We start from the raw sequence: 25820 nt of genomic DNA, 5'->3' as shown, positions 1-25820 counted from the left end.
TTTATTGTTAGGCTTTTTTTTTTTTTTTTTTCAGAAAAGAAAACAAACCCTAATCCAAACACATAAATCTGAAGAAGTTTATCCTGATTCAGATAATAAATGCAGAGCATAATAATGCAAAATAACAAAAGGAATTACTGTTCATGCCACTGGATGCTTAGGATATCATCTATTGAGCACATCTCACAGTCTTCCAGGCTCTGAACCAGTCTTGGGACTCCGACGGTCACTGATGATACAGCTGCAAGTTTGATCCAGTTTCACCTTTACTTGCTGCTTTGTTGTGTTGTGTTAGACAGTCTAATTCTTCACTGGTAGCTGAGGATCATCAGAGGAATCTACAATATCTGCTTTCAGTTTGTTTCAAAGGGGCTGCATTCCTTTTTCTTTTGTAGTGAGAAGGATGGTGAAAAGCTGGGAATGGTCCTACTAACATCAAAACCAGCAACAATAATGTCCTGACTGTGGCAAAACAAGCGACTTAAATTTTTCCACCCTCCTATCTTCCTAGGGCCTATTCAAAAGCAGGTACTCAGAGATTTGGTATTCCCAGCTGACAATGTGAGCAGGTTTAAGTTAGGCTGGAGTCCCATGTCACCACCTTTGCATCCTCAGGGTTTGTTCTCTGCAGACATGGTCATGTTCCCTGCCAACAGCTTTGGTCTCTGGGCTGTTCACAAGAAGGATGCACAAACTCATGTAAATGGGTGGCAATATGGAAGTAAATATTTGTTTTTAAGATTTATATACATTTTGTCAGAGTTATGGTAATAAACATGCCAGGAAAAATAGGCAAATAGTTGTAGCATTGAGAATTTTATGTTATATTAGGAATCCATATTTCAAATGGGATCCAATGGAAGAGGTATATTGTTGTACTCATTCAGGAGAATAGCCAGACTATGTAAAATCTGAGAAGAAAAGAAATTCAGTGGCAGTTGTGAGCAATAAAAAGTCTTTTGTGAGTTGAACAAGAGAAAAAAATCTGTTACTAAGTTCAGAAAAAAATCAGTGTGTGGAAATCAAATGCATCCAGGACAGTTAAAGGAGACATAAAGGTAGTTATTAGACAGAATAAAACGGGGAGAAATGCAAAAAATATTAATGAGTTGGCTTTTAGTTTTCACTTTTGAGTGGTTATAACTTCAAAAGAAACCCACTGAAACAAAATAAAATGCTTCTCCCCCATGCTGAAGTGATTTGGCCCTAGGTGCCCGTGTTCTTTTAATAATTTTGTCCTCTGGAGGGTTCAAGTCCTCCTAAAGCTCACTCCAGGCAGCCACTGAAGCTCATTCACCTCAATGATTAGCGGGAGGCCTGCGGTGCACTGAAATCTTACAAGGAGCCTATCAAGGAGCTCATCGCCAGCCAAACAGATTCCTGCCTTGGCAGCATTCCTCTTCCTGGCTTGTGAGATAAAAGGAGGATAGGTAAAGGTAAGCATTTCAAAGCAAGCAATTTGGGTCTTAAAATATTTGGTGAAATTATTCAAGAATAGTTCATTCATGTGGAAGTAGTGTCTGTGTATTGCTGTCCAGGCCAATGAAAGCTGAAGTCTAACAGCGGCCAGGCAGGTAAAAACTGGCTGTGGGCTTCCTCAGCTACATACCTGGGGACTCTGAGCTTGACACAGTCAAGTGTGTGGGGAGAAGGATCAGGAACTCACAGACTTTCTGGAGTCAGCTCTACTGCAGTTTTGAGTTGGACAAAACTCCCCAATGTCTTCCGAAGATGACAACATCTACTTCAGGAGTGCTGATGTGCCTCTGGGGTCTCAGATCTCACTCTGTTCAGGCTCAGGAGCTCCTTCCTTCCCAGCTGCCCACCCTGTGCCAGAGGCTGGCCTCCCAGTCAGCCCAGAGCTCTTCCCACCACAGCAGAAACCAAATGATGGCAATGGGCCACCAGTCAGCTGGTGGATGACATATTAAATATTGGCTGTTCTTTCAACACAAAACTAATGTTGAAACATCCAAGTTTTCAAAATGGTGAGGTGTGGGGTAGTGAGATGTGAGGAACCTGCCAGCTGCCAGCTGTGCTGCAGTCATGCCAGCCAGGGGTTTTGGCAGAAGTCTGCTGCTGTGTCTGAACACACCAATTGTGTGTTGGGTGACAACGCAGCTCCTTCTGGCTGGTTTTTCAAGGCTGATGACATGAAGCTGTTTACAGGGGCTAAACATTTTCAAAACCAGCTCCTGCTTAGGGCATGGCTGATGACCCCTCATCCTGAGCAGGCTGTGAGTGCCAGCGGGTACTGACCACATTTCTGAAGCCCATAGGGCAAAGCATGGAAATCTCTGCTGAGCATCTGTGTAAGGACTAAATGCAAACATTTGTGGAGGCTTAGCAGGTCCTGTTCCTGAGCATCTGATTCTTTGTTCAAGACCTGTATGCCAAGTTGTCATGTGTAAGGTCTCAGGTTTCAGTAGCTTATTGAAAAGAAGGTGCTGAGGAAAGGTTGCTAGTAAAGGTGCTTTCTTCAAGTTGAGAAGAAAAGGTACAAGAGCTGGGCTTTCAGTGGGATTGGTTGCTAAGACTTTGGCAAGTGCAGGCAAGCTGAGATTGTGTTATCATTTCACGCAGTGTGGTAAATGGTTTAGACTTAAATTGTAGAGATCATTAGCTGCAAGCTGAAAATACTTGTTGATATGCCCTCACTGAATGGACATGTCTGCATTGAAGTACAAAACAACCCTCCTGGGGTGTATTATCTCCAGCTTTGAAGGTGAATGAAAAGGTGAATAATCTATTGGACTAGCAGTCATTTGGAAACCATGATACATACAGTTTATGGGAAATAAAAAGTGAGTTTCTATGTATGTAGCAACCTTGGGCAATTGGGCAATTCAGTATGATTCATATTGTCATGGAGAATTTCTTAGTTTTTTGAGGAAATCAGGTGTGGACATCTGCCATCCAGTAAAGGAACAGGAAACACACATAACTGGTGTTAATAAGTTTCACCCACTGGTATTTGAGAAAGTCTGTTTGACAGAACTTGCAGAAGTCCAACGCAGGCAGTTTTCTGAGGCCTCTGTGACGCTGGGTCATGCACCACGTTGATGCTGGACTAGCATGAGCAAGGTTGCACTCAGCACAAGAGAGCAGGTGCAGAAATGTAAATCCACGTGCCATTCCCCTCTCCACATAGCGAAGGGACTTCTTTGGTGGGCTGGGGAAAAAAAATTGAGCTTCATCTTCAGTGTCAGTTTGAATCCTATGTTTGTTTCCTGCCATTTTGCTGTTGGATTCTGCAACATGCCGTGTGATTTTACTGGGCTTGTGAAATGTACCTACTCCAACTTAAAAATCTGCATGTTCCTGTTATAGTGAGCTCGTTCCCATCTGTACCCTGAGGATATTTCAAAAACGGGGATTCAGAAACTGGGAAGAAAGGTTTCATGAATTTTGCAAACTTTTTCCTTTAAGTGCTTTTTTTACACTTGAGTGACGCTTACGAATTACTTACACTATCCACTATAATTTAATGCATTACACAATAAAGAGTATCTGCTGTTCTTTGTGTATTTCAATACCAATGCTTTCCTTATCTATTTTTCCCAGCTTGCCATTTCATGCAGTAGAGGTTCTGTCATGTGATATTACTCTGCACAGAGGGAAGGTGGAGAGCCCTGCATGCTGCTTTACTCCACTGGTAAGCAGTCAGAGGATTTGCTTTGGTCATAAATGCAGTTCCACAATGTGCGTCTCTCCTCTCTTGCATGTTCAACATGGCATTTCAACAACTGAAAATTCAGTGGTTGTCAGCTGAATCGGAATTCAAAATAATAGCTTGTGTATTTGTTTGGAATATTTTCAGCCCCAATACTGCTTTGAAGGCATTTCAAACTACACTCACTTGTAAATGCAGGTGTGCAATTTTTGTTAACATCACGGAGGACATTATTTGCACGCTGGTAGATTGTATTTCTTGTCTTCTAGATTTTATTGTCTTCACAAAAGCTTGGCGTAGTATTTTTCACATTCTTTGAGACCGTTGCAAAATTAGGAACTGTTGCTGCATAAATATTCATGTTTTATACTTCTGTATATGTATTATCCAAACACCCAAACTGTTGTGTTACAGACTACACCTGCATACATCAGTTACCTAATTCCTTGTCCTGTACCTCTGTACCTGTTTTGCTATTCTTCTGAAATACTTTGCAAGGGGAAAGTAAAGTAAGGAATATCTCAGGGTAGACTCAGGCCACAGAGTCATTGATAAGAGATTAAGAGTTTTATTCTGTTTTTTGTCCTTTATCTTTGCCTTCACTTGGCAGTTCAATCCCTCTTCATATAGTTAACTAAAACAGCTTTTTATCTGTATTTGGAAAGAAGTCTAGGCACACAGTTTTTAAGTGGTGTAAGTAATATAAAAAAAATCCATTTCTTATGTCCCTGCAATACTTGAGCAATTAAATTTTCCTTCCACCCTCTCCCCATATATTTTTCTAGTGTCTTTAAATTCAGATATAGGTTTGGGCCCCTTTCCAGGAGCTGGACTTCTCAATAATGGCTGTGATTTGTCTCATGTGGGAATCCCAAATAAAATTACCAATAGCATACTTACATTCAATTAAATGTTTCAACATACACATCATTTAGTCACTCAGTAGGGAAATGCTCTCTGCCACGTTCAAAGAATGGCAATCGATATATGCTCACTAGTAACATGTCTGAAAATATCAAAACACTGTAAGGAGCGGGGTGGTGGAGATGGCTTTGTCTTAGTAAATTGTAGTCTGAGAGCTTCACTTAGCCCTAATCAATTCCTGTCCCTGCTGTTCAAAGGCAAACTGTGTAGTGCTTTAGTTGGTACTGACTCAGTGTCAGAAATCATAAAGTGCCTCTTTCTTGGGAGAGAAGCAATCTGGATGCAATCAGAGAATGAGCAGGACACGTTGTCCCATTGACACAACATTGAGAAAAAAGTTACATTGAGAGAAAAAGAATCACAATCAGATCCAGGGGTGAGCTAAATGGGTGTTTTCACTCTTGAAATGTCCCACACTGACACAGGTAGGGTAACACTGTAAAAACAAGCAACTCAAACAGCCTGTTCAAGAAGAGAAGTTTCAGATCTGTGCATGCCTATCAAGGAGATGTGAAAGGTGACCTGTGATTCTGGCAAGTTGTTCTGTGCAGGAAAACACTGAGCTTTGGCTGTGGAAAGGTTGTGAGTGCCAGGGGAGCCCAGTGTTCTGGGCCTACAGAGCTTCACTCAAGCCCCTTCAGCCTCCAGAAGGGTTGGCAGGTGGGAAAATGGGGAAATCTGTGTGTGCTCAAGTCAACATGCTGAAGGCAGCATGGAGCAGCAGGCAGCTGAGAGAGGTGACAGCAGCATCTGTCTGGAGTTTTTAACCAGTCTGACCCACTAATGCTGGCTGTAGGCACCCTTTTGGCCAGTGCTGAGAGGAAAAAGAAGATGAAGCTTTTTTGTGCTTTTCCTTTAGATTTGGCGGTCAGGCTGCGCTTGCATTTGAACACGGGATATATTTAAGTTGAAACATGGGTATATGAATGAAATACTACATAGCACTGCCCAGTCTCTGCCATGTGAATAATTTGATTAATGTCTACTTCTTTCCCTAATAAATTTGTCTTCTGCCTCCCAGTGAGCAGGTAAGGCATGAACATAGAGTTGCTTTTATGGCTGCAATAAAATGACTAAGATGACAAATGTGGGTGAGGATCTGTCAGAGTTCCCAAAAGACACAGAACCAAACAACCTGATTTCCTCAGCTGTAAATACTCAAGTCAGACAAATGTCTAATTCATCCAGCTCTCCCTAACCTGGATGTGCATCCTCCATGCTGGGACTACACTCCAGGATTTTGAAATTTAGCCAGTAGCTGCTGTATTTCTGATTGTCTTGCACTTGCTAAAGAGGAGCTCAGTAGCAAGAGGATGGATTAGAATTTTTGCCCTGGGAAAGAAGCAGAGAAAACAAAACCACAACCAGATCAGTAGAAAACCTTTTGGAATAAGTATTATTTCATTAAGGAAAGATCTAAAAATATCAGAAATTGGTATCTTTTTCTGTACAAACTGAAGTATGACCTGAGAAACAGTGCAGTTTAGTAAAAGTTTGTTAAAGTAGATGTGTGTAGGAATGGCTTGAAACAAACTGATGGATGGAAAACTAAGCATGTGGAGAAATTAAAAACAGCACAAAGGTTTAAGCACCCTGTATGATAAATACTACTCCTGCAGAATGAAGCAGACTTTGCAGTTGTCTTTGGTGTTTTATAATATGTCCAACTATAAAATGTCTAAGAAAATATATCATTTCTTCATCTGCCTTCCCTTCACTTTCCTCTTTTCTTTCCCTCCAACTCAGTGTTAATTTCATTGGTGGAAGAGCCTGGATTTAGACACATTAATTGAAGGTTACACAGTTTGCTCCACTTGCCATTTCAGGAGGCTGCATTAACATCCCACCTGGCAGTGTTGTTTACAAGTAGTTTTGCAACCTTTCCATTCTGCTCCTTTATTTTTGTTAGGCGCAGTGTAATGATGCCATATGACATTTTGAGTGTGAATTGATATTCTCTGCGGTACCTCCTCAGGCCTGTTATGCTTTGGGTGTTTGCATTGCCTGTTCAGACACCCACGCACAGTGTGGTTATTTTCATTTGTGACTGAATGCAAACTGTACGCTGGATGTCACAGGAATATGTTTAGAGCTTCCATTGATCTCTTAACTACAAATAATCATTATAGCTGCAAAACAAATAGTGGATCAAAACTATGGGAACGTGGCCCAGAAGTTGCTGCTCACTTTTCCTTCTGAAATGCATGATGTGCAGGTTGAAGGTGTAATATATAAATGGCTGAAAGGATTTTAGCAAGAAATCAAGACAGAATACCATTAGTCAATAACTGATTGGTAAAAATTAGCTTCATGTTGTTGGTTCTTTAAAAGAAAAGGATAAGAAAAAGGTATAGGCAGCCATCAGAAGCTGGTTGGCTTGTGGGAATCCTCAGTGCTCTCTAAATCCCCTGCTGTAGCTTTGACTAAACACAGAGGTTTAGTTTTCAATGCTGTTGCTTTGCAGTAACTGCACTGTTTGCCTGTTCCACTCCAGAGAAGGCTGCATCCTGTGTAAAGAGTTTGATGGATTTATAGACATGTTCCATGTTCTCTGGGAATTACATGTAAAACTTGTTCTTAGGCAGTTGTGTAATTGCAGGTACTGGTGAGCAAGCCATGATTTGGAAGCAGAGAAGTAAATGAGATATCAAGATAAGTTAGTTATTTGCTGGGAGAAACTTGTGCTTGGGATGAGAGTTATTTGAATTTTTTAATCAAAATTATATTAGATTGCAGCATCCAGGTTGCAACATCCTGCATCCCTGCACTCCTTGGTCTTGATAAGGAAAATTTGCAAGATCTTGTCAAATATGAATGCTGTTTTTATGGGAAGAAAGGTGATCTGATGCTTCCCTGAAAATTCTGGTTCACCTCTTTTACTTGCACAGCTTCCTGGGTGTAACCCTGGGCAAATCACAGGGAGCATGTCTGTGACCACAGTGGGGATGGAGCTGCCTCTTGCACTGCTCCCCAGCATGTAGCCAAGCCCTGCTGAGAGTCTGATTTCATAAAGAGCCCAACTTGAAGGCAGCCAGGCTCATGTCTGTGAGCATGAGCTGTCACAGCTGCACATTGCCACAGAGGATGAGGTTAGGTCAGCATGGAGAGTTTGCTCTTGTGCTGCTTCAAACAATCCACTCTGTCCTTAATGTCTCTCTGCTTTAGTCTTCCCTCTGCAAAATAATAAATTTCACTTCCTTCAGGAGGTCTGGATAGATGCATTGACAGGATATGGTGCAGGTAGCCACTGCAGTACTGGGGAATTATTTATATATCTAAGGGTTTTAAATGCAGGCAATTGCTTGCCGAAACTTGTCCTTACTGAGCCAGGAATGCTTTTAGGTCCTTCCTAGCAGAAGATCTGGTGTTCCTTAGACACTGTTGGTTTATGTGATTAAAATAATTGTTCACAACGATTCCTGTCCAGCAGAAATGTGTGGGACATAAGCAGCCCTATCTGGCAGCAGTGTTCAGGGGAGCTCACGGTCCATGGCCCTGCCAGCTCTGTGCTGCTGGCCAAGCCCTTTTTGCTGACAGTGGTGTATCAGTAGCACTGCTCTGTCTTTGAAAAGTGGGGGAAATGTTGATTCTGGAGTTCATTCCATCATATCATAATTGGTTTGGGATAATTATTGAATATGCACAAGAGCAGCCTTTTTTTTCCCCCTGCAAATGAACTGTGGTTGGTGTCGTGCTATTTTGGTTTTGTTTTCTGCTTAACATTCCACTGTAAGTGCAGTTCCTCTGAGGCTTGAAGTGAGACAAAACTGAACCAAAGTGACTTTGTTTTCTCTGTGTAAGAGGATGGACACTGAGTGATAATGACATATTTTGCATGTGAGCAGCAGGTGCAAGACCAAGTGTCTACTGTGGATTAAAGTAAATATGGGTTTTTTTTCTATATTTAACTGATATGTGACAAAGAAACAATGTTTTAAATGTCACTTTCCATGGTTTTTTTGTGTGTCTGTAATTATACATTCTGATGTGCCAAGTAGCTACTCACTGAAGTTCAAATTTACATAGTAAAGTTGTGCATAACAAGGCAAACAAGATACAGTCTAGCATTCATCTCCGTGCATCTGGGCTGCCTCCACCCAGCAGTTACACTACCAACAAATGAATGTTTTCTGCTTTCTTGAGTTCACATAAATAGCTGTAAATTCCTATAATTAACTATGATAAGTCACTCCCCACTATTAAAACAAAGATGTGTTTGTTTATCGGTCGTACTTGCATCCACCACTCTTAACATTACAGTGTCGACTGATGTTTTTTCACTGTGTTCAACAAAGCAGAAATATTCCTGTTGGGCAATGCCAGAGTCCCAGGAGCAGCCTCAAACGCACAAGCACCAGGCTGTCGCCTGCTGAATGCTCCATTTCTCTGCTGAAGGCTACTTCTTTCCCTGCCCCTCTCTGCTCCAAAGACAGGAATGTTTAGGTGGGGAGTTGTGGCTCTGGGGAGCAAGGCACGGCTTGGAAACAGGGGAGTAAAGGCAACTGAGATATTCAGTTAGTCCTTATGAGCCCTAAAAATAAAGCAGGTGCTAAGAACCTCTGACTTTCTATGTATCAGGACCACATTTAGTCATAGGTTGTTTCTAGCAGAGCTGCTCCCAGCTTTGCTGCCTAAATTATTTTTTCTGGTATTTAACTGGATTGTGATTTATCACAACTAGGTAGTGATATAAAAAATACTTGTAATGATTTTCCTCTGAAACCTGAATTGGGTTTTGGGTGGGGTTTTGAGGGTGGTTTTACGGCCATTTTTTTGTGTGTGTGATTTTGGGTTTTTTGAGGCTAAGGACACCAAATCTTGCCCCAGAAACTCATTTTTCTTCCCAATTCTGTTTTTGCTTTTTAAAGCCTACTCTCAGGGCCTAGTGGAAATTCTGCTTTGCTTAATTCTTATATACATAAGAATATCTGCTGCATTTTGGGGCTGTGCTCAGGTTGCCTCTACTATGACAAGACTTTTTTTTCACAGCTTTCAATGTTTCAGAAGAAATACATTTTAAGACATGCTGACCACAGAAGAAATTAGGCACCCAAATTACAACTCCCATGAGATACTAAAAAGGCAGAGGTAAGATGGTAGGAAATATAACAGTGACAGTTTTGTCACTGTCAAATCTTCCATGAAGAAGTATTTCATAAGTTGTGTCAAATTGGAAAGCTGGTCATATATCTCTCTCTGCATGGAAAAAAAAATCTTCTGTGGGCCACAGATTACATGGGAGTGGGTGTGCTGTAGTGGCAGGATGCTGGCAGTCAGAAATTGAGGTCATTCTGTGTCTGGCATCTCTATAGCATCTTCTTCCCAGCATGTGGACCTGTAAGTTGTGTCATGAATACAGTAAAAGATCTGCTCTCTAAAGACAGCAGCTGTAACTCAGAACTTTGTATCTGCTGGCTGGAGGTGGTTTTAATAGTTGACCATATGAGATAGGAAGGGCACTCAGAAAGTGCCTTGTGAAATTTGGGCCCACTGATGATTTAGTCATTGCTAATCATGAACAAAATATGAAAAAAATTTCCTTTTAGCTGGTTTCTTTGGATAGTAAAAATAAGTCCTTCCCTTCATACTTTAAAGCAGACTATACATAGCTTCTTCCTTTCTTATGGATTTTGTAATACATAATTACCATGCATGAACAGCACAGCACATGGATTATACAGCAAATTCTGTTTTAGCCATGCAAACTCCCAGTGACACTGTGGGCTCTAACAGCTGGGAAGATGTGATTACAGACTTTCATGTTAATACTGGGTGCCTTAAAGACTGCTGAAGCTTGTTCCCAGGTCAGCAGAGCTAGCACAGACTAGCTAAGGCTTCACTAAAACAAAGAAATAGTGTAGAGGATTTTCTGTGAAAAATAGAAACAAATAAACCCATTAAGTTTATTATAATGCTGAAAGAGTTAGTTCTTAAATCTTTACCCCAAACCAAGGCAGAAGTCACTTCTAGATTCCTAGGCTGTCCTTATTGCTTGGCCTCTTGTGAATAAGTTATTACTCAGTTAGTACTGATATTTACAGGCTCCAGAACTAGTTCTGGCCTCATTGTATTTATCAAGTACTGCGTATAACATGTGGCAAGAGATGTAACAAGTAGTTGTATTTTGAATAAAGACAAAAGGGTGGAAGATGATTCCTCATTTCACATTGAGAAACTGAGGCACAGGCAAATGTGGTGATTTGCCCCAGAAAGGCTCCATCCACGAGACATTGCTGCTCCTCATGCTTGAAGGGTGTCCGGGGTGCAAGTGCTTGTTGCTGAGCTTTTACATCCTGCAATGGGCAGAGTCAGTGTGTGGAGCTCAGCCTCAAGCTGACTACTCTGTTTTTAAATATAGCTTATCTTCCTGAAATAAATGCAGTCTCCTTTCTCCCTCTTCTCTAAGCAACATATTGATAGATCAGTGGAATTTTTCAGCTCGAAACTCTGTCTTTGGATAAAAGCAGTCAAAGGGGTTGTTTAGAATTTCTGCCTTTTATTTAAAGTCCTGGTTTCATATTCTTGGAGGGAGGATAGAAACAAAACAGTTTGGAAACATGAGCTTTTTTCTCTTCCCAGCTCTAGGTTTGCCCTGGGACCAGCCTATTTTGCATGAGCTCAATACAGCTGTAAGAGGAAGAACTAAGAAAAAGGCCAACAAAAAATAGAGTATAGCAAAAACCCACTTAAAATCTTACAGTTCAGAATACCACAGAGCCTCATTTGTCTGTAATCCTGCTCTATTTAATGGACCCCCTTGTGTCCAATTCTCCTTTTATTTTTATTAATCTTTGTGATTCTCCCTAATGATCTTGTTATAAAGACATCACATCACATGGCACAAGGACAATGCACATAAAAAGTTAAGAATGCATTTAACTACTAGCCATTGATTAGTGATCTTGATGAGCTTAAATACTACCTGGGAAAGGCTTTCTATCAAATGCAATTGGCTGCAAATGCATTAAGCTTAATGAAAGTTAAGATTTGGGTATATATGAATATTTTTCCTAAGAGGAGGTGCCCTTGCCATGAGAATATGAGCATTTGCTATCCAGCCTTCTGCCCCAGTGGGAAGGGGTGGCAAATGGCAATGTGTCTGACACCCCCCCCCCCTCAACCCCCCACTAGAGCTCAGCCCCAATTCCCATTCCACTTAGTTTGCTATAAATCAGGAGAAATACCACTGGTGTCAGTGAAATTAAACAGGTCCTGATAGTTCTTGTGATCTGCTGATGCAGAGGAGATGAAAGATATCTGTTGGTGTGGTCTGGGAAAATGTCAATCTGAAGGATTCAGCAGGAGATTTTGGGAAGGGAAATCAGCCTGGTATTCTGCAGATCATTGAATTCAGCAGCAGAAGCAGGAGGCTAAGTGGTAGTAAAAACTTCACCAGACCTTTCCAGGAGTTCAGGTGGGATGTGTGTAGTGTCAGATGCTCCATTTAAGCACAGAGAGCACTGTGTGCTGAGAGAAGGATTTTGTCCTTCCCAGGACCACTCTATTGTGGCAGTGAGATGAGTTACATCCTGCTAAGAGTGCATATGAAACCTTATTGCAGCAGGAACGTGCTGCAAACCCAGGTATTGGCCTGCCATGAGCAGGTACCAAGTGCACAGAGCCAACCCCCTGCTTGCAGCTTAGCCACAAGAGCCTGCTTCTTCCCTGTCTTTAGAGACACAATTCCAGAAGGACTCCAGAAGCTGCAATGTGTGAATCCACTGTCACCTCTTCCTGGACTGTAGTGATGTCTTCAGCTTCCAGACTTGTTCTTTTCTGCTCTCCAGACTAATTTAATTTACGGTAGTTTGAATACTGGTCACCACGTGTATTTTGTTTGGCACAATTTTTCCAAACCCTTTCCATAAAACTAAAAATATAACACACTGAATAAACCACTCCATTACCCAAAGAGAAGAACTTATTACTGAAACTCAGGAAGGTATATTGAGAGGTATTAATTTTAACTTCATCTTCTGTCATAAAATTCTGAAAAACAAAAAAATCTGGAACATGCAATTAAAATAATTGTAGGTGTGTGGATGCCTGCCTCCAAGCAAAGAATTTAATAATACATTAAAACCCTTATTTTTGATTCTAGCAAAATATGTAATTTTAGCCATACAAGCTGCCATTGCATCACTTCTTGGCTTCATGGAGGAAACTTCACCTACTGCTATTTCTACTACATGCCAAGATATTATTACAATTCTTACTTACTTTAACAGGGCAGTGTGCTCTCCAGTACGCTGAACTGAAAATGACACACACTTTCCTAGTAAGATGGTATTTACTATTGATTTATCTTGCCCTAGAGAGTTCTGGTTAACATTCCAGTGATAATTGACCCTGCTTTATTTAACTCTTTCAGAAGTGCATCTTTATTTCCAGCAGTGCCTTGGTACTAGAGGGCATTGAAGTGCTAGTTCAGACAGCAAATTTGCAAATTACTGATTCACAGTTTATTCATCATTTTCAAGATTTATAAGAAAAAATAGAAGTCTCAGGATATGATTAATTAGCTCATTAAAGTAACAGAGAATGTTCAGATCTAGATTAGGGAGGAATTGTCTGAGCTTCCTTAGTACCTTTGTTGTGCTGCAAGCTTACAATCAGTGAGCATTTCAAACTAGTGCTCTTCCAGAAGGATGCTAACAGACCTCCTTCAAACTATACCTCTTCCAGTGTAAACAGTTACCACTGCCTACACCAGAAGAGCTGCTGTTTCTTCACATTCCTACAGATGCACTGCAAATGAGCAATCTTGTACAATTCTCATCCATGGAAGGTTCTTATGCCATTTCACCTAGATCCCTGTTTGCCCTAAAGCCTTTTAGATTGTAAGGCTATAATGAAAGGCAGCACCTCTGTCTATAAACTATGCTTTGCCAGGAAGACTTGAATCTCTTAAAATGCAATTTGAAATATTCCCATTTCAAAAACATGAGTTGAAAGATTTTCCAAAACAATAACAGTCTTGTGATGGTAACTCAGTAGTTTTGGTCTTTATTGCAGAACTACCACATGGTTTGGGGCATTTACTACCAAGATGGGATAATGTGCATCCCCCTGCTTTCACCTAAAGGATGTTAGGAAGATGAAGCAGAAAAATACACCATTGATTTGTGGCATCAAAAAAAACTTTATTGTTGAATTATTTTGGGGGTATGATAGTTCTTAGTGTTTTTCTTTCTCTGATCTTCCTTTTTATAAGAACTGTATAGCCATTTCTGTACATTTCACTGACCTAGAGACAATGCCACAAATGAAGTTGCACCCTCAGAGCCTCCATCTATAATTTTGTCATTGCAAGTGTACATGTGTAAGGCTCAGAACAACCCTAAGAGCCTTTTTAGTTGACTTCGTCTGGAGAGAAGGAGTACATGTAAGACTTTGTGTGTGAATACAGTCGGTTGTGCACACCTCCACCTCCAGTGAAGTTATCTGTGTGAGGGTTAGTAACTCACTCTTCCCCCGGACTAGGGGCTGAGGAGTGCACCAGAGCCCAGCTGAGTGCTCAGGCCAGGTACCAGACCTGGCATCCAGGAGTGCCCATCCCTGGGGTGCAGCTCCTGTCCTCTGCCCCAACCCCTCTCCCCACCTTTCCTCAAAATACTTTGGTATCTCCTGCTTCTGGCACACAACAAATCGTGTCCACATTCTTCTTTAACATGTCTCATTGCCACTGTTCCTTGCTAGGTTTTGGAAATGCTGACTTCTGAATTAGTTAGATTATTGATTCCTTTAGAAATGGCCTTGGTAAAGGGTGGTGCTTCTGTCACAATTGCCTCTGGTTTGTATGCTGGCAGATCCAGGCATGAGTGTGATTTTATTCCTGCTGTGCCCTCCCACACCTGGAACCACATCTGGATGAGTTTGAAACAGCTGCACTAAAAGTTAGAGGACTTTAGTCTTTATGTGACTATGTTGGTCCCAGGCCCTGTAGAAGTCTAGGTCTTGCCTCCCAACAGAAGGATTAGACATATGACTTCTTTTGAATGTAGAATATTTATACATAGGCCACTTTTTTCAAAGGTCTAATATCATCCCACTCTTTGGAGACTGTGGAGCATTGACCCTGCTTGACTGAAATCTAAAAATTGCTGATGTCTCAGCCAAGTAATTATCTGCTCAGTGCTGTTGATATACAGAACCGTGATGTGTTGCTTTGCCAGAGAGGAAGAGGAGGTGAATGAGACCTGGAAGACACTTGTGATTATCCTATGGCTCTGCTGTTGCCCCAAGGAACAGGATTCCACTTCCCTCAGCAATGCCCTTCTTCATCATACCGTGCTTACTTGGCTAATCCTAGAAGTGGCAGACATAAATACCTGTAATTAACACTGACAGTTAATGCTTGTGATGTGACAAATGATTCCTCCTGCCTCCCTCTTGAAGCAATCCAGTAATTATCCCGATCCCTATTTTGTGTAATCACGGTATGTGCCACTCATTTGCCCTCCTAACCAAAAGCAACCTTCAGCAGTGGTAATGCACACAGGGTTGCATCCATGCTCAGGTCACCCAGCTGCCAACTTACAACTTCTGTGTGATAGCACTGCTGTGCTGGTATGTAAAACACAAAACCATGGTTTGAGGGATGGGACAAAGCAAGGGCAGAGCCTCCATGCAGGTTTGCTGCTGTCCTTAGCAAAGACAGCAATTATTGGCCCAAGAAACTGCCATGAGAGGTATCTAGCCCACTCTGCTGCTCCTTCCCATTCATTCCCACCCCAATTTCCTGACTCATTGCCATCAGTGTGCCCACACTGCAGCCTCCATCATCAAAATGGGGCTGCTTGAAAATTGCCCTTGTCTGAAGAGGAGGGAGCAGGAACAACAGACACCAGCTCTGCCACTGAACCTGACACATCTCGCAGCTACACCCAGAGTTCTGCCTCTCTCATCCTCACCCAAACTTTCAGGAGGAGGTGGGTCAGGCAGTGAAGGGTTAATATGGAAAAGCAAAGCAGCATTGCTCCCAGGAGCTCACCAGAGGTGACAGGGTAGCTCGCTGCACTTCCTTCAAATATTGGTCAGATGGACTTTTTAAATGCAGGTTATGTAATGTGTTTGGGGACTATTTAAAGTAAATGTTATTGACAGCCATTACATCTGGTAGTATTAGTAAGTATTTAGGGAATTTTTTTAAAGGTGAAGTATTGACAGGAAAGGCTGTAACAGCTACTTCTGGGCCATTACAATTTATCTTCTAAATCAGTCTGGGTTTATGGTTCACTGACATGTTTCACCCTATTACCTACTAAAGGGTGGTTAATGACAATGTGTGGCTACACATGATACTAGAGCATGTGTGACACAGCACGTCTAGGATGCAAAGGCCTTGCAGGGAAGTGCTCCTCTGGGGGAAGCTGTTCACGGCAGATCTTTGCAGGGCTGCGTCTTAATAGCTACACAATAGAATAGAACGTTGAATTTCACCTCTCACAGTGATGTCTTAACTTGAAAATGGGTCAAATTATGATAAATCTTGTGTTTAGGACAAACCTGGGTGTTACGTTCCATACAGGACATGGAGGCAGGAGCTGCAGGGACTGTGTGTGGCATGGTCATGCTGGCTGGGGAGAAAGCACAGGCTGGCACTGCCTGTTGCTGTGAGATGCAGAGGTTTCTCTCAAGGGCAGTCCTTTCAATTCAGCCCCAGATTAGTCATGAATAGAGGTCATTTTAAGGTTATTTGAGTGTGTGGGTAAAAGCAGCTGGTTACAAACAGTGAAGTCCCAAATAGCATTCACCTCGACAGGAGTCCTTATGCACGGCCTTGTTGGAAATGTTTTTGGAAGGAAGAGAAAATAAGGACACAGCACTGCCCAAAATAACTTTGGTCTGTAAATAATCTAAGCTGGGTGTCTTTATCCTTGTTGATCATATTCTGCTCACCAATACTATTCTCAGATATTTTCTTCTTTTGCATTTTTTTAATGAAAATTAAAAGCAATTCATATACATCTAAAATGATCTATTTCCTGCTGAAAGGTATTTTCTTCTTCTTTATCCATGCATCTGTTTAGAACTGGGATTTCCTTCTCCCTTCCCAATTCCAAACATATCCAGAAGCAAAACAGATGTGGATTCACTTGCCCATAAAGAAGCCTCACCTTTCCAACATGAACACCATAGATTTTTTCCACACCTATAGTGGTTGGCCCAGATGTTTACCACAGTGAAGTTTTGCCATGAAAACAACATTTCATTTCCAAGGCACAGATGTGCCTTGCCGTCTCTTTTAATTTCTGACCATCAATTCTAGAGACTTCTTCTGGAGTCTGGCAGCAAAGAGGCTGATTTATGTCTAGTCCTGTCTCTTGTTCTTTCAGCATTGAGCTACTTTTTCACAGCCATCTTTTAAATTGCCAGATACCTCCCTTTAATCCTGCTCTTGCCCTCCATTCCTGTAGCCTGGTGGAGTTGTTTTCCAGGGAAAGCCAGCCTGCTGTTGGGATGCAGGGCAGCTTTGGGCACCGTTCTCTCCTCCTTCTGTTTGCCCTCGGTTTTCCGCAGCGCCGCCAGAGCCGTGCAGTCCCTCAGTTAACATTTACACTGCAGTCAGCATCCTGTGCCCCGGTCTATTTTCTGCAGACGTGTAAATAGAAGCCTTTTGTAAACTTCGTTTAATGATAGTGCTGTATTATGGGTTGTCTAAGACAGTGTCAAGGGATCCTGTTTTCTTTTAACTTCACCGTTTGGGTAAGGTATAATCTACAGTACATCAACACAACACATCTCTCTATTGAGTGTTGAGGTGAGATACAAAGCTTTCAAAGCAGGCAGATTCTTTTACTGTTTCTTGGTTTCCTCAAGCACTTTGTACATGAAAGATTGTTTCCTTATCTCTTGGAAAAGCTTTTGGATGAAATTAACCCCAGTGTAGAGGGTCAGCCTAACAGCCTCTCTACTACTTAAGTCATACTTAGACCTTATTCTCAGAGCTTAAATTGGATTTGTACGGTGCACAAGGTGCATTTCCCCTCTGTGAATAGGTAAAAATTAACGATAAAATAATTTATACTTAGTAATTATTTCAGTTCTTGGCTGAATCTATTTTACATGGCTTTGTGATGGGGGGATTCTTAAGAAACAATTCACTAACTACATACAGCTTTGAGAAGCTCTCCAGCAGGCCTGGGGAAACTGGGCCTGAAGAAGAGCTGGTCACCCCTGCTGCTGCTGCTGCTGCTGTGCTTGGTGCCACGGAAGCACTCGTGTTATCACAGGTGCTGATAGCAAACGGGGAGCAGCAGGAAGAGGCAGTGCCACCGAAGGCACTGATCCCATGCAGCTTGTCCAGGACAGTGCAGCCTTCACCCCTCATGCCTCACTTGGCTTCCTTGGGAGTGACACACCCTGGAGCAGTTGGCAAAATCCTCAATTTCTGGCAAAATTTGGGGAAGCAACTGCAGCTGCTCTCTGAACACTTCTCAAAGAGAAATATTGGTGGCCTCTCACATTGCCTTTTTCCTTTCAAGCCCTGCTATTGAATTATACCACATGTATGTTCAACTAGAAGAAATTTAGAAGAAATTTTTTGGGAACTATATCAACCTGCAATAAGTGTTTTTAATACTGCAGGAATAGTCTCAAATTATTTAGTATTTTATTTTCCTCCTTGAGAAGTCTAGGTAGGGTTATTAGTTTTTTTATATCAGGGAAAAATAAATCCAAAATGCTACCCTAATGCAAGTCTGTGGACATCACTGGTTACACACAGGTATATATGGGAGAATCATGTCCCAGATGAGCACCAGAGGGACCTAATAAGGCATTTCTCCATCTTGGCTTTGTCCACCCTGTGCTACAGTCTGTTGGGGCAGGTTGCCTGACAGCTGCCCGTGCTGTCTGCATGTTTCAGCTAAGAATATGGTCCTTCTGTTACCAATTAGGTCAGCCTGGCACTGGTCAAGTCAGGCACTTGTCTAAATTCAGGTTGTCATTTTGGACATTTATAAATGGAAACAAAGCTTTGTTTCTCCATCATGCATCTAAATAAGTTCAAAACCAATGCAAAGTCCATTTTAAGCATTGAGTCCACCCAGTAATCTTATTTCCCTTTTTGGTAAATTATCTTCCTATTATAATGTGTGACCTCAGAAGATTCAATGACAGTAAATCACTTTCTCTCCCACCTTAGAATCTGTGAAGCTAGACTGGCTTGACCATCTAGTTCAGGAAATTCATTTGAATGTACTCTTATAGTAGAGACTGGATGAGGAATGATTTCACTGTAATCTGTGTGAGTTATGTCTCCATATATCTGGGCTTCAGTTCAAGTATCAGCTATGTAATTAGGGGCTTCATCTTTGAAAGGATTCATGGGCATCCTCAAGTCGTGATGCTATGGGCCTTTTCAACTCATCTCTGGTGAAGAATTTGCAAGACCAAATTCCAATTCTAATTTTTTGGTGCTGGCAAATCCTTTTCTAAGAATTCAGAGTCCAAGCCTAAGTGCTTGATATGTCCCAAATAAAATCATAGAGATTGGCAGCTAGCACATCTGGGAAGGTACTCAACTCTTTGATGGATCTAGTTCTTGGAATGTCCTTCTGATTGTATCTAGAGTCTTTTGAGTCTCCTGCACTCAAGGTAGTGCACAAAACTCAGCTCATAGGAGTAAGCAGGAAAGGTTTGCAGAAGCAGCATCTGGCATCATAAAATATAGAACCAGGTTAGTGAATGTTTGTTTTCTTTCTGTAATTCAGATTTTTGGGTGTCAGTGCTGCCTCATCCACTCAGCTTATGAATGACACAAAAGAGGTCTCTTTCCAGTAAATCACAGCAGCAGTTGCAATATGTACAAGCCTGCTCAGATACTGGTGGGAACCAAGCCATGGAGGAGTGGAGATCCACACTGACTAATTTGCTAGGAGTGAGCCCCACCCTCAGCTGGAATCCCTGTTAATGTAATAATCATCCAACACTGGGAGTGTTAATGGCAAAAAAAAAAGCCCTGGGAGAACAAGCACTACAGGAGGAGGTGAAAGATGTGGGTAGATTAAAAAATAGAGCTCCAAATTCTTGGCTAGAGTAAATAAATAAAGCTCTTTTGAAGCTATTGGCGAGACACCAGGTAACCTGACCCAAAATTTGTACAGGTGGGTGAGCCCTCGCAGGACAAACTTCCATATGTTTGTCATTACTTTTCGATATCTCGCAGCTGCTCAAGTCCTGCTCTTCCAGAACCTTCCTCCTCTGTTGTGCAGAAAAGGGAGTAAAGTGCAGAAGCGTTCGTCTCTGAGATAGTGTTGGTTGGGTGAGGAAGGTCCCATCTTCTTTTCCTTTTGGGTTTTCTAAGCCAGAGGGGTCAGTGGCACACAGCAAAGCCCCCGGAGGGGCAGAGGGCAGAGCAGCTGCTGTGGGATGGGCAGGGGCAGTCGGAGCACTGCGCTCCTGCCCCTGCAGCTGCCAGGCAGGAGGAGCCCGTGCTCAGGGCACTGCGGAAGGGTGCTTGAGAGTTGGCCTGGCATGAAAAGAAATGACTGTCAGTGCATCCATCCACCTTACAGCAGTCCTTAAAGCCCCTGAAAAGACTGTCCTCCAGTCATAAGAAGGAAAACAAATGAACCACAAATCAATGCAATATTTGACTTGGCTTCGGGAGCTATTTCTCTGAAAATGTTTAAGGCTCTTATGAGTAACATGGTGTTTAGCTTACTGCTAATGTAGCAGCTGAAGAAAAATGCATTTTGCTCTCTAACTTGCTTATTAGTCAATGGAAACTATAACCACAAACAGTACGACTCCATTTAACCACTGTATTAAATATTAAACCTGAAACTGTCATTACCAATTATTTTCAATAGGGCATAATGGTTTGAGGGTTAAGTAATATGGACTAGGAGCCAATGGATCAGTCTAATCAAATGAAAGTATTCCTAATGGGATAGTGCTGTATGGGAAGGTGCAGTGATGCTGAACCTTGGTTTCTAACATTGGGATGATTTGATGTCAAGCATTTTTCTGCTTTTTGTTCATTCACGGCTAGCTTACTTTAATGCTGTTGATGAGGAAAGTGATTTGGGGAGACAGAGAGACCAAAAGCCTGTAAACTTCTAGATTTAGCATGTATATCTTCTGACAGAGCTGAAGGCCAGCATATCACCCCTTTCACTCTGCAAAATGCTTGAGGAAGATTAGGATTTCTCTACTGAAAGAGACATAATCAGATTGAAACAAATGCTGTGGTGCCTGTACTTAAGAGGAAAAGGCTGGATGTCCTCTTTGAAGGTTGTAGATAAAAAGATGTAATTAATAGTTAGAGGTGCTCCTTTACAACAATTTATATTGATCAATATTTGTGAAAAGAAACTAATATGTTTAATAAAATCCTACCCAGATTAGAATAATCCAGTGCTGATGGTCAGACACAGCAGGCTGCATTTTTATGGCCAGGTTAGCAATCTGCTAGGGAAGGTTTTCAAGTGTTCTGTGTCTACAAGTGTAAGTAAAAACATCTCCACCCATGGCAGCAGGAGGCCGTGCAGAGACCTGCATTCTGCTCCAAACCCTATGGCTCTGGACCTGCTCCTGTGTCCTCCAAAAGCTCCTTGGCAATTCAGACAGAAATTAGCTTTCATCTTGGGCCTGCCCCAGCTTTGTCTGTAGGCTGTTGGACCTTGGACACGTGGGTGCCTTGGTCATTCCCTGAGAGCTGCCAGGGGGTGGGCAGGGAGCGCCCTGCTGACCTGGAGCAACCAAAACCTGCTGGTGATTGTCTGGAGCTCTGCATGCAGCAAATGTCTGTGAAACACCTTAGATTCCTATCTGCCTTTTCTAGTGAAACCAGGTTTTGTCAGAAGATTCCTGACCAAGGCCAGCCTTATTGTTCTCATGGTTCAGCTGAGGTCAGTGATGTATGTAATCTGTACCAGGGTGTGTATGCATCTGGCAAGTAATGGCAATACCCCAGCCTGTGAAGACTTCCCTCTGAATGACAGTGCTATAATTAAATCTCCAAATTCAGGACTCTGAGCCAGAATTGAAGTTTGGGAACTTCATAGAGGTAGGGACCAGCTGTGAAGCTCATCTGGGGATGTGGATTGCAATTTCCCAAAGCCCTGGGGCAGTTTGGTTCTGGGGGAAGATGCTCAGGAGCTGTATAAAGAGATTGAGCAAAGATAGCAAGTTCCCTTTCACAGCACTAGTCTGAGTAAACAGGTTTGCAATAATCAGCTGTTGACAGATGGCAGCAAAACACCTGTGAGTGACTAAACTTTTCAGCCACTTAGTCAGGGCTCCAGGAAAACTTGGTGCTGATTCTCAGAAATGAGAAGCATACCTTCTAATACATTCTGTGTCTCTTGCAACTTTCTTCTTTAGCCACAATAAAATGCCTATGGATGAAGCTCATGGAAGTTCATCAAATTCATTTGGCTCTGGTTTATGCCTACTTTTAAAATATGTCAGATGTAACACTAATCCTGGTGCAACCGCACTGTAATTAATGTTTGGCTCACCCCACTTTAGTAAATGCACCTGACTCAGCTATTTCACAGTTAGATATCATTATGCTTTGAAGCTGTATTTACCATCTGCAGCTGAAATATTTACCTAAAAGTATCCCATAGACAATAAGGCATTGGGCCCATTGTGTTGCTTGTGCTTTGTTTATGTAATGACCCAGATGCATACCCAAAAGACGACCATTTGCTTACTAGTGTTAGAGCTCACAAATTGTGGGATATGTTTCTTGACTTTCTGAAGGGTTGGTTTCACAGGACAGCAAAGAGGAGTTCTTAACTGGAGCCTTTGATAAATTACCAGCTCCACTACAGAGCCATTTTAAAATCAGAGTAGTGGGAGGGTTTTTCTCAATCGCATGAGAACAGGATGAAGGTAGGGTACACAAAATAACCACGATATGCCTCACAAAGGCATCTGTGTCAAAACTTGGCTGACCTCCAGACCAGACCCTCTGGGCTAGTGCTGGATGTCAAGTGGAGATGCTAAGTTCAGACTCGTGCTTTTTTTTGGTGGTGCACACAAACCCCAGCATAAAGGGGACTCCACGTCTGCTCCCCAAAGGACATCACAGGGCTTCACACCTGGTCTCTCCCACAGGCTGCCAGAAACCACTGCACAATCAGCAGAGTGTCATCAGCCTTCAAGAGTTCATCCCCAGTGTTACACTATTTGCCTAAAGTTCTAGCTTGTGGATTCCAATGGTGAGAAAAGTATCTCAAATTTCATGCAGAAAGAGAAGTTTTCATTCTTATGGTTATGGAGAAGAGCCTGAAAAAGGAACTTTAAAGGCTCATCCCCCAGAGGCATTTAGGTATGATTTATGTGTGCGACTCCTGTTTTATGGTTTTTCAATGCTGAGGGTTAGCAACACAACCAGCTTTGTTTCATGAGGTAAAGCAGAGCTGGAACACTGCAGATAATGGAAAGTCCCTGGTAACACCAATGCAGCTGGTTTCTGCCTGTCTCCCTGCTGCAGCTGTTTGCAGAAGGGCTCTTATCTGGGGCACAGCCTCGGGCATGCCCCAGTCCAGCCTGGAGCTGGAGTGCCTGTGGGCAGTGTGGTGTCTGTGCATAAAAACCCCTTGGGAGTGGGCACAGAAGCATCCCAGGGGTTGCTCCAGGACCTGGCAGAGGCGAGTGGGGCCAGGGCAGCCCCCGCTGTGGGGTTTGCACACAGCAGCTCGGGGTGCCTGTGCTTGTGCTGCTGCACACCACATTGCCCGGCCCTGGAGAGTGTGCTGATCACATGTGCATGACTGTATGGGGAAAATAATAAAATCATGCCTTTTCTACAGAGGTCAGGTGTTCTGACTGGACATCGTTTATCCCCTAATCTGTGGATCTGGGCTGCAGGCTGGTAAATGGTTTGCTCACTGGCAGAGCCCTCAGCAGATGTGTCCACTCATCAGCTGGAGTTTACAGGAAAATATGACCCTTGTGCGTATATCCCTGGTCTGGGTGGAGTTGAATTTCATTCACTGCGTGCAGAGGTGAAGGACACATGATTTTAGGGCTAAATTAACCCTTCAGCATTCAGTTTTGTTTTGTTGCATGTCCTTGACACATATTTGCAGGGTAAACTGTAGATCATCTTTTCCTTTATTATGATTTCAAGAGCTTGAAGAACCTGTTCACATGTTCCTGCTGCAGGCTGATGTTTTGTCTGTGATTTTTTTTCCTGACACTCTCTCAGCACTTCTATGTATTTATTAGCATCAGGATGCAGGTACAGTGCAGCTGAAGCCAGTTTTGTGCAGTCCATCTCTGGGTAGTCAACTTAATTCCTAATCCAGGCTCAGGTGTTTATGTCTGCTTCAGGGACAGTGCACAGCTAGAGCAGTAAACATGGCCATACAGCCTTAAAATGTGCTTTAAAATATATAAATAGATGCTTTGTTCTTGTAAATGAGACTGAGATTAAAATAAGCTTAATTAAGAGTATACTCAAATATACATAGGGTTTGATTTTTTGTGTAGAAGCGTTAAGCAAAATTACAACATCTTTACAGTCATATCAATGACAGTATAGGTGTAAAACCCAAGATAATTATAACTAATATCTCCCTTCATGTGGCAAAAAAAGATAGATCAATTTCTTTGAATTGGAACATTTACTTTATTTGAAACTTTAAATTCATCACTTTTCTGGGAAAGTCTATAGTAGCACTTTACTGGGGTTTCTCTTTTAAACCACCAGGGAGACCATCTCTTCCTAATTAACTGAAACAATAGTTCTTTTTTATTATTATTTATTTCAATACCCACCATTGCTATGACATCTGTGAAAGGAACTTCTGTGTTATTAAACTTCTTAATAAAAATGTAGCTCCCTCTTCTGCTGACCCAGATAATTAGTTGTTGATTTTTCAAGGAATAGGGTTTACAAATATGTGTTCAGAACTGCAGCTGATTTATTTTGATTTTTCTCTTGGTGCATGGATTTGTGAATATCTGACCTAAACTCCTTATATCAGAGCTAACAGCATTAACTGGGTGAGCATTTCAATAACATGAAGGGTTTGCATATTCTAAACATACAAATGTTATATTCCAAAATAAAACCATGCTCTAATTCAGATGCTGCAATAAATGCATGGCATTAAGTTATCATTTATGTCTAAATTATGTTCATTCTACTAGACAGGGAGAGTGTAGCCAGTTCTTTTCTCAGGCTTCAGTGCAATATTCCAAGAATCATTCAAAGGTGTTAATACATGTTGCAATGTAGCTTTGGAGATGGCCCTTCTCTTTAAATTGTTCAGTCTTAACAGAGTCACCAGTGAGTTCAGAGTAAGCAATCGAAAGCCACTCTGCCACAAAGTCCCTAAGCTTCCTTTATAACATGACATTTTAAATTATTCATATTCAAGACCAAAAATGGGGAGGGGGGGAAGGGGGAAGGGACCCCCCCCAATTACCAGCAATAAACAGTCTTGGCTCTAAACTTCATATTTCTGGTAAATTTGCATGCTTTCACTGGTTCAGAATCTGTCTTTTTTTACAAGCCTTGTTATAAAATGAGCATAGGCAGAGATGCATACAGACTCTGAAGAAATCACTGTAATAAATGAGCTTTGCATTCACAAGATGAGTTCCCACATGTGTGAAAATGTTAATATTCCCGTGACTGAATTCAATGACATAATGAATCTACAGTGGAAAATCAGTCTGCATCAAGCAAAGACAGGCATAGCTGTGCTGGGCTGTTCTTGGCAGACAGGACATTTTGTATCTCAAGTTAGGAAAGGCAAATAATTGCAGTTGAAAGCCAATGTGTGCTAACTGGGCATAAAAGGCTTGATCCTGAGGTTATTTTAGTCTACTTGTTGCTACACCTGATTAAAAAAATGTTGCTTGAGAGTAAACAGAATGAGAAACCTACTTGAAAAGAGCTCTCAGATCTAGGATCGATACCCTTTTAGCCCTGAGTCACATCAGGTGTGTTTATAAGATCTTTTGTAACCAGATGTGAACAAACTCCTTCCATTCTTGCTGCCTTTGGGACTGAAACCAGCTGGAAGATAAAGACAATGCACTGGCAGTGTGATCTCATGTCTGTGCTTACTTTGGAGCTATTACTCCATGAAACTATTACTTTCATGTGTTTCAGGTAAAAGTGAATCCCTAACACTAAGCAGGTGATGAGAAAATTGAGTGAAAGAGTCTGTCCTGACTTTCTGGTACTGAAAGTTACAAGTGTAAGAATTGTGTTGGACACCATGTTAGAAAAAATTGGTTTGTGCAC

General features: G+C 41.9%; 1 long non-coding RNA gene across 3 annotated transcripts in view; it reads left to right on the top strand.

Annotated features, from left to right (window-relative positions):
* Positions 1-25820, top strand: part of LOC105758737 (uncharacterized) — a 333084-nt gene that overhangs the window by 225301 nt on the left and 81963 nt on the right. For 2 of the 3 annotated variants that reach the window (XR_012057710.1, XR_012057709.1), the window contains one exon: positions 3565-3655. The exons of the other annotated variant lie outside the window; for it this stretch is intronic. This is a non-coding gene — a long non-coding RNA (uncharacterized lncRNA). The remainder of the gene's footprint in view (positions 1-3564; positions 3656-25820) is intronic. 3 annotated transcript variants of the gene reach the window in all.

Source organism: Taeniopygia guttata, chromosome 11 (genome assembly GCF_048771995.1).
Source record: "Taeniopygia guttata chromosome 11, bTaeGut7.mat, whole genome shotgun sequence".
NCBI classification, from domain to species: domain Eukaryota; kingdom Metazoa; phylum Chordata; class Aves; order Passeriformes; family Estrildidae; genus Taeniopygia; species Taeniopygia guttata.
Note: the sequence above shows the minus strand (reverse complement) of the source record. Positions and strands in the feature narration are given on the sequence as shown.